The 9,941-nt window shown below is 47.1% G+C and overlaps 1 pseudogene; it reads right to left on the reverse strand.

Annotated features, from left to right (window-relative positions):
* Window positions 1-3,498: 3,498 nt before the first annotated feature.
* Window positions 3,499-4,548, reverse strand: LOC103746142 (annotated as a pseudogene).
* Window positions 4,549-9,941: the final 5,393 nt, after the last annotated feature.

The raw sequence follows: 9,941 nt of genomic DNA on the forward strand, positions 1-9,941 counted from the left end.
CATTATATCATCAACTTAATTCAAATCATTGAGCAAAAGGTCTCTGTATTGTACCTATACACTTTTTGTAAGTTTGAGATTGTTTGAAGAAAGTATTGTAAAAGGAAAAAGTATGTGGGAGAAGTCCTGCAGAATCATGCCTCCTCCTTGCCTGTGTATACAGACATGTATGTGCCCCTCCTACAGCCTCTCCTGGGTACCTGGATGCACTGATTCAGGAGCGGCCATCTGAGGAATCGCCTTCTCTTCACCTGGAAAGTCATTAAATGACATTGGTTCTCAAGACTCTCAAAATAGGATCTGAATGTTTTTGAGATTCCTTTTTGTGAAACTTAGACTGTTAAATGATTTTTTTTTTTTTTTAGTGAATTAGCTTTGAGCTTTTTACAAAGTAGAACGAGGCTTCCTTTCCATTTAAAAGGTGCAGGGGATGGAGACAACCTCATAAAATATAAAGCTCACAGTTGATTACAAATGGAGGCAGATGTGCTGGGTATTCTTCATGTGGGACCCTGCCTTTACCTCCACCTCTGCAATTCCTTTTCTTTCTACTCCACAGACTGATCCCAGACCCCAAAGAGTACCTGGTATATGTTACTTTTCTGTTGCTGTGACAAGACACCATGACCAATGCAACTTAAAAATTTGAGTTTATGGTTCCAGGGCTAAGAGTCCATAATGGTAGGGGAGGCATGGTGGGAAAGATGGCCAGAGTGGAAAGCTGAGCAATCACATCTTTAAGCAGGCACAGGAAGCAGAGAGAGACAGGAAATCTGGCAAAGTGTAAGAACTCTTAAAGCCACCCCCAGTGACATGCTTCCTCCAGCAAGGCCACACCTACTAAAAGCTCCCAAAACAATGTCACTAACTGGGGACAAAATGTCCAAATGCTTGGAGCCTATGGGGGACATTCTCATTCAAACCACCACACTAGGCTAGTTGGGAGCTACTACTTGGCTTCTGACAGTGAAAGGCAAGCAGGGAGGGGGAGTGCTGGAGACTGTTAAGATGCAGCCTCTTCCTACCCCTCCCTACTGGGAGCATCTGGGTGGCATCACTCTCTGAATCTCCTCTGGCTGTAAATCCCTCCTTCATGCCTCCAGCTCTCACTGGGTTCTGCTAAGGGTCACCTCCTCTCTCTGCTTGCTCCTTCAGAGCTGGGAGGTGGCAGTGGCTTTCCCACAGTGAAAGTCAACTGAGCAATTACTGCCTTAGGGAAAAGCTAAGAATTCTGCACAAGAGCCTCCCTTTCATGCAGTGGCTTCAAGTCAAGTGACTTCAAGATTCATCCACTTTGCTTCCTGTTTAGCTGTGAGAAGCTGTGGGGTACAGATGAGCTCCGAAGGTGCTGGAGAAGGTATGCTGTTCCATGTTCTTCTCCCTGGGGGAAAATGATAAACTCTGCTGGTGACACAATCCACTCTGGGCAGAAGTGCAGCAAGAGGAGCACTAGCCCCACAAGGTGTCAGAGGTTACCTCACAGCAGGCCCTCTCATGTGTCTTTCACTGTTCTCACGAGGCCAGCCCTGCCAGGAGTTAGTCTAATCTGGGTTGCAGAATGAGGGAGGTGTGGAACAGAGCTGATAAGTGTATTGTACGAGCAAGAAAAGACCTTTTGCTGCTGTAGGCCATAGACCTTGGATGTTACCACAACATAGCTGAGCTTCAGCTGACTGATACAGAAAATACTTCCTTTGCATTAGTAAAACGTTATTCATAAACAGACTGTACTCTGAATCACTTCGCTTTAAAGATTTTGCATTGTATGTGTGAGAAGTATGTGCATGTAAGTACAGGTGCCTGCAGAAGCCAGAAGAGAGTGTCAGATCCCCTGGAGCTGGAGTTATAGGTTATAGGCAGTTGTGAACTTCCAGATATGGGTGCTGGGAACTTAGCTTAAGTCCTCTGTAAAAGCAGTTCATTCATTTGTGTTCCCTCCCTCTCCCTTCCCTCTCTCCAATCAACATTTATTCTGAGGAACCCTATACAGAATCTAAGAAAGAAAATCACTGGGGGAAATAACCTACTTCTTCCTCCATCCTGGAACTGGAGGGGATTTGTCCCCACCTTCTTGCTTCCCCCAAACAGAGAGTGCTGCCCCCAAGTGAGGATGGGGGAGGATGAGAAGGGGGGGCCTCTTTGAGAGAAGTGAGGCCATGATGTAGTTCCGAACACTGTTATGACCAGTGGGGGCCATACTGCTGGAGTGATGGTGGCTTAATGATGGGCTACACACTAGGGACCATGGTGATGGGAGAAGTTGGACTGTGATGCTAAGGAAAAGACCTGGGTGGATGAGGTGCTGGAAGACGATATTACAATAAATCTAGTCAGAGATGGGAAAGGCTGAGGTGAGGTGGCAGCTTCCTTAGACTAGTATCTAGATGGGCAAGCAATGGAGCCAGTGGCCTTTAGCAAGCCAGGGTTCAAGGGCCGGCTCCTATGAGATGTTTGATGTGGAGTGTGGTCCTGTTGATCTGAGCCTACAGAACAGCCTGGGCCTGAACCATCAGTATACAGGAGCAAAAATGGGGCACATGGACTCCACATTCTCCCAGGTAGGCATCCTGATTATCGGGTGTATGGGGGCGCAGGGATCTCGGAGCACCAGCTGCTGGGCGTGGCGCCGGTCTCCTGCACACACCTGGGGTGCGGCGGGTCCTGCTCCGTTGCTGGCGGGTCCCTGCTTCTCTGCGTCGCTGAGGCTCTCTGCTACCGGGGCTGGCCCCCAGTCGGGTTCCGTCCCAATCCACCATGCACTTCCTCGAGATACGAGATCCATCAGCTGCCGGATCGCATGGGAAGGTGCGGAGACAGCGAAAGCTGGGTCTCCATGAGTCGCGGTTTACGAAGAGACAGCTCTCTCGGGGAAGACAGGATCACACACAGAACTCAGCTCAGTCAGTGGTACAGCCCCTTTATTCAGTGACTCAGCTCGGCTCCAAGTCTTAGTGATCCAGCTCCAATTATTGAGGGAAAACCAGGATACTTTATACTGTGGGGGTAGTGGTAGAAGCCTTAGCTGATAGGTACTTTGTGGGATGCCCTATTTACATGTGGAAGTGGGCTCCTGCCAGGCTGTCAGACTGCCTGAAAATCACACAGGAAAACCTGGCGGTTTCAGAGCCGGAGGCCATGGCTACTTCAAAAGATGAGTCAGGAAGATGCCGGGAAGGCACCCTGCTGATAAAAGGAGTCTCTGCATATGGGCTATCCGGACATGGAGAGACTGCTACTTACACAATAGGGGTCCCCAACACGGGTGGTGGGCACAGCTTCCCCAGTACCAGGCCACAGTGTTTCAGAAGAAGGCTCTGCATGTGGTCTGATCCCATGCAGTTCATGTTGCTCAGCACAGACTAATCCAGGCACTGAAGAGCCTCTCACATACCCCCTTACTGCTGCAAGCTTGGCAGAGGATCAGTGTTACTCATGCCCCAGCTCTGCCAGGTCTACAACAATGACTTGTGTAGGGAGCCTTCTCACCTAGTCACCCACCTAGTTCTTGGTGAAGGTCTTTGTGACCCTGGACTGGATATTGGTGGTGGCGCTGAAATGATTGCAGATCTGGACCACCAGGCAGGCAGCAAAGTCCCAGAGTGCCCAGCGATTGTCTACGTCTGGCCCCAGACACGGCTGTCTTTCTCACAATGCAGGTTGTCACTGCTGGAATCAGCTCATGCACATATTTCTCTAGATGCAGTGTGGGGCTGTTCATCAGCATCTTCACCATGTGTATCAGGTAGATGAGCAGGGCCAGGTTATTCCAAACTACATTCACATGAACCCCCTCCAAGATGAGGGTACTGAACCTGAACCCTCATGGCCTTATCTGATAGAGCCCTGGGTTTGTGGCACTGCTCTGGAAAACTTCCACTCTTGGCCTCACAGGACCCCAACGCAGACTTCCCTGATCCCGTAGTACAGCTGCTGCTCCACACACAGCTCGTGGATGCTGGGGGAGGCTTCAGGCAGAAGCAAGGGAGGTGCTTTTTGGGGGAGGCTGAAGCAAGGGAGGTGCTTTTTCATGTTGCCATCAGCCATGGCTGCCCCTTGACCTTTGCCTTTCTGGGATCTGTCTTCTCCTGACCTGGCTTTACTGACATCGGGCTCTGTAGCCTCAGCTTTCTGCTGCTCTTTGGGAGCTTAGGGTGGATTCTGTGGTATAGCTGACTGGCAGCCTTTGATGCTCAGCCAATGAGCTTTGAGGCAGACATCTAGGGGTACCTGAGGAAGACAGGTTTTGATATCACTCGGGTCCGCCTCCTTCCCACAGAATTAGAGCTCCCAGCCTCCACAAAAGGTGGAACAGAAAGGAATGAACTGAGCATGGAAGCCACACAGTGACTCCACGTTCTTTAGCTTCAGTGGGGAGTCATTGTCTTTGGTAATGACCTTCTGTCACGTAAGCATTTTGCACAATCTCCCTGATTCAGTAGCAGTTGGCAGGTCTCCTCCTGAATCTGAGAAACACTCATGAATTCAGCCACAACCTTCATGGACTCAAGAGAGCAGCATAGTATTGCGGAGTTTCAGCTTTTCAGCCATGCTGGAATTCCAACTCCCCTCCCTGAAAGGATGCCACTCCAGGGTAGAGAGATGCAGACTGGCAGCCAAAGCACCACTCACCTAGTGTTCTGTGCCAATTTGGCCCCAACCCCTCAAGAGCAGCATACTTTCTCAGCTACTGAGCCACGTCTCCAGCCCATGTCTCCAGCTCCATAGATTGCTTTTAAAATGTTTTTTTAATTTTATGAGTGTTTTGCCTGCATGTATATAAGTGTACCTGTATGTGCAGTGTCTTGCAGAGGCCAGAAGAGGGCCTTGGATCCCCTAAAACTGGTGTTACAGATTGTTAGCCACCATGTGGATGTTAACTACCATGTGGATGTTGGAGACTGAATCCCAGATCCCCTGTGAAAGCAGTCAGTGTTTAACTGCTGAGTCATCCCTCCAGCCTTGTGGATTGCTTTGATAAAGTATGAACTAATTATACACTCCACCGTAAAACAAATCATAGGCCTGTCCCACCACCAGCAAAAGCAAGACATATTCGTATGCTAACAAGAAAACAAACGTACCAAGTACATAGCTGAAAGTCAAGAGATAGCAAAAGTCAAGCTTTGGAGATCCCTCCAGCTCTACTTTAGAGGGACTAGCCAGGCATTTGCTAATTCCTATGTGAAGGTGTCTGTTGAAATCAGTGCCCATATTAAGGGTGACCGACTGATGTTGGGTGCTAACAAGGTAGTGTTGGTTTCCTTTGCATTTTCACTGGGGTTCCCAGCATTTCAAAAGTCATCTAGTGATACAGATCTGTTGGTTTTCATTTCAGCTATTACCCCTACATTCATGCATTAATTTTATTTTTTTATTTATTATTTTATTTTTATGTGTGTGTGTGTATTGCCTGCATGTAGGTAAGTGTACCCCACCCATGTTGTGCAGTGCCAGAGGAGGGCAGAAGAGGCTGTTGGATCCCCTGGAATTAGAGTTACAGACAGTTGTTAGCTGCCATGTGGGTTCTGGGATTCAAACCCGGGTCTTCTGCAAGAACAGCAAGTGTTCTTAGCTGCTGAGCCATCTCTCTAGACCCTAATTTTATATTTTTCATAATCTTTTAAAAAATACTTTTTATTTTTTGGTATGAGTATATTGCCTGCATATGTATAAATGCACCCATGTTATACAGTGCCTGTGGAGGTCAGAAGAGGTTGTCAGATCATCTGGAACTGGAGTTACAGATGGTTGTTAGCCACCACATGGGTGCTTGTAACCAAACCCAGGTCCTCTGCGAGAGCAGCCAGTGCTCTTGACCACTGAGCCATCTCTCTAGTACCCCCTCCCCCATTTTATCTTTTTATTTGCATTCTGAAACTGAGCTATACCCGCAACTTCCTTTTTAAGTTTTATTTTGGTCATGGTCTCACTCAGTTGCTAATGCTAGCCTTGAACTCACACTGGCCTTAAACTCTGTCCTGCCTTAGCCTCCTGAGTAGCTGGGATTTTAGGTCTGTGCCACCAGGCCTGGCTTCATTAGTTTTTAACATCCCATTGGTTTTACATAATTTATTTCTAATCCTAATTTTCCTGTAGGTCCTGTTACTTTTCAGTGTTTTTTTTTTTTTTAAGTTTTCCAGAAATGCATCTATAGTGTTATCCCTAAAATGCTTCTATTAAAACAGGTCACAGTGGACGTATACAAATTTAAAACAAGGATCCCAGGGGCTAGAGAGATGGCTCAGTCATTAAGAGCACTGGCTGCTCTTGCAAAGGATCTAGGTTTGGGTCCCTGCATGTTAGTTCCCACATGGCAGCTAACAACTGTCCTTAATTCCAATTCCAAGGGATCCAACATCCCCTTCTGACCTCTGCAGGTATTGCATACACAGATGCACTTGTAGACATGCAGGCAAAACACTCATAAAAAAAGAAAAAAAATTTAAAAGAGCAGCCCTAATTCATTCCTGGTTCCCATTTACCCTGTTTCAGCCTGTGCTTGATAGAGCCAGGAGGAAGCATGAGCAAGGGCTTCATCATCCAACATAACTGACTCTCGTCCTCATTCTGCCACCTACTGACATTGTCACCTCTGATAATATCAACTCCTGAGCATCCTTGCCTCATCAATAAAATGGAGAGGTCGCGGGGTGGAGGGGGGTTGGAATGAGGTGAGGGTGGCAATTCTTGCTCTTCTGGAAAGGTTGCAGACATTTTACCGCCTCCTGGCATGCTGCTGTGCAGCACAGTGACTCCTGTGTGGGCTGAGAATTGCTGTGGTTGCCTCTGGACCACAGTTAAAAGAGGCCACTAGGCCTTTACTATGTGCTTCATTCATCTCTTCTGCCATCTGGTGGCAGACACCTGGCCTGGCTTCTGAGGATGGAAGACATATCTATCAGGACAGACAGGAGGGTTGCTGAGATGGTTGTGTGTAACAGTGCCTGTCACCAATCCTAAGGACTTGAGTTTGATTCCTGAGACCCACATGGTGGAGAAGAGAACCATCTGCAAATTGTTCTCTGACCTCCTCCATGCATATGCCACACACATTAACACACAAAAAGGGAATAAATAAAAATGTAATCAAACAAAACTTTTTGTTTTTTGATACCATGTCTCCCTGTAGCCCCAGCTGGCCTGGAACTTACTATGTAGACCAGGCTGGCCTTGATCCCATGACTGGCCTATAAAACAAATTTTTTAAAAAGACAGATGGAGAGACTGGATGTCTCAAAAACTGTTGTTTCAGTCATTACACTTTTCAAAGTTCACTTCTGTAGCAGTTTAATTTATCTTAATTGAGATAAGAGCCACTTGACAGCCTGGCAGTCAGAGAAGAGTGCCAACTTAGAGATAAACTTTAAAACCAATACACCCCAGAACACAGCAGAGACCCTTAAAAAGAAAAAGAAGGCCGGGCGTGGTGGCGCACACCTTTAATCCCAGCACTCAGAAGGCGGAGGCAGGTGGCTCTCTGTGAGATCAAGTCCAGCCTGATCTACACAGCCAGTTCCAGACCAGAAGGAAGAGGAGGAGGCAGCAGCAGCAGTAGCTATCATGGTTAGCTGAGGATGTGCAGAAAACAGGGGTCATCACAGACACCAGGGTAGGGCCTTCTGGGAACCCACCAGAGTCCTGAGGAGAAACAATCTCCAATAAGCAAATGCAGTAGCTGGGGATCCCCAAAGAGGCCCTCCCCACAGGACCATGCCACCCAACAAGATCACCTCTGAAGATGCCCCAGGCCCTGAAACAATATGCAGGGATAGAATCAAGGCCAGAGAATCTTCTGGAATCTCCATAGGTGATATAATGCCTACTTGTACATATTGCTGAAGAGGATGAGAGTTCCTTGAAGGAAGGTTCTAATTCCATATTCAATAAATAACTGAAGATATGGTGTCCACAGTCAGGTGGGCAAAAGAACTGGTCTTGATAGCTGGAAATAGCAAGTTGGCATTCTGTGATAGTATAAGTGCTTGGACTTACTGTGCCTCAACTTCCTCTGTAAAATAGGAATAATAAAATCACCTATCTCATACTGTTTCTGTGAGGATTATAAGATGAGATGCAGAAAATGCACAGAACAGTGGGTGGCCCAGAGCAAGTATTGCCTTAACATTTGCAGTTGGTATACATCAGGCTCTGCAAACTCAGCTAATGTGACTCTGGCCTTTGAGACCTGATGCTTTGTCACTGTGCCATGAAAGCATCTTAAGAACAAGACCTGAAGTGTATTGGATTTATAAGCTACGTCTCATCTTTCAGGGAACTCTCTGAGCACCCAGAGTTCTGCAGTGACGATGTGCATGCTTAATGTTGCCATATACCTTAAATTGGTAACTACAAATGTAGATTATGTGGAATAGTTCTCAAATACCTAATGCCTAGTACACAATCCTTCCTCCATTAACAGTAGTCTTTGTCTTCTAAAACCCTAGAAGCCTCCAGACTCTCAGCTAGAAGCCATCAATGATCTAATTGACAGAGTTTCTAAGGACTGAAATAAATTGAGCAGGAATCTTTAATTTTACCAACTGATAATGAAACTTGACACCCAAGTAATAGAGCCCTGAACTGGAGACAGGGGAGTGTCACAGCTCTGTGTTGTCAAGATGCAGCCCAAGTATCACCTAAGTCCCTCAGGCTATGTCTCTTGGCCCCCACCACACCCCTTCTCTACCTCATGAATTGTTCATGTGTCTACTTTCTGCACTCTAGCTCTTCTGGGCAACCTTCAGTACTGTGTGAGCAGCACAGGGCTGGGGCAAAATCCCTGTTGAAGTAGGGCCTGATTCCTCCAGAGTTCATCCCTATCCTGGGAGGCTTCAGAGAATTGGTGACAGGACCCACACGATAATTAATGTGGGTATTCATGAAATTTAATGTCTCAGAGTGCTGGAAGACAGCACACCTATCTTCATTTCTTAGTGAAGATTGGGGAAGACTGTTGACCTTGAATGACAAATGAGTGAATGAGATATTCTAGAACTAGGGATGAAAAGGCAGGATGGTCTGTTAAGGGTAGAGCCAAACTTGTACTTCCCCAATGATGCTGGAAAAACCAGTTTGAATAAAAATGTAGGGGGCGTTGGAAAGATGGCTCAGCAATTAAGAGCACTGACTGCTCTTGCAGATGACCCGGGTTCGATTCCCAGCACCCACATGGTGGCTACAAACCATCCTTAACTCCAGTTCCAGGGGAATCCAAAACCCTCTTCTGACCTCCACAGCATTGCATGACATGGGTGTACTCACATACATGCAGGCAATACACTCATACACATAAAATAAAAATAATAAAATTTTTTAAAAAATGTGAGTGAGGCCTGGCCCAGCTGCACGCTGTTCCAAGAGACAAATGGGGAAACGGGTGTCCTCTGAGTTCAGGCCCACTCTTAAAAACTAAATTTAATAGTCAGGCTTTTTGTTCAAATCCTTGTAATGTTGGCTTAGTAACACTACATGCAGCCATATACCATGAGGGATAGTGATACCTCAAAGTAACCAGCGGGCCAGGAGATTCAACCTTGGTTCAACACTGACAGTAAACATTATTCACAAATCTTTACCAAATGTCATCCTGAACTAATTCCTGTGAATCTTGCAGGCAGAGGCAAAACTGTTCCCAGGTCATAATAGCACCATATGACAGGTGATGGGACAGGAGGAAGCACAGGGTACCACAGGAAGGGACGTGAAGGAAAGGACCTTAAAAGTGTGACAGGTGTCTCCTGGGGAACCAATACTGCTTCCTGACCCTTCTCACCCAGAGCAACTCAGTCCCTTTCTTGGGCTCCAGGAGCACCGCTTCTGGTCCTGGCCCTGCCCTCATCTCCCTCTACTTCCCTGGTCCTCCAACACCCGCCAGCCTCTTTCTGGGGCTGACAGCCTCTTTCTGGGGCTCCGAGGCTTACCTTTACTCTCCCTGATCCTTT

Source organism: Nannospalax galili, unplaced genomic scaffold, assembly GCF_000622305.1.
Source record: "Nannospalax galili isolate Female #2095 unplaced genomic scaffold, S.galili_v1.0 scaffold383, whole genome shotgun sequence".
NCBI classification, from domain to species: Eukaryota; Metazoa; Chordata; class Mammalia; order Rodentia; family Spalacidae; genus Nannospalax; species Nannospalax galili.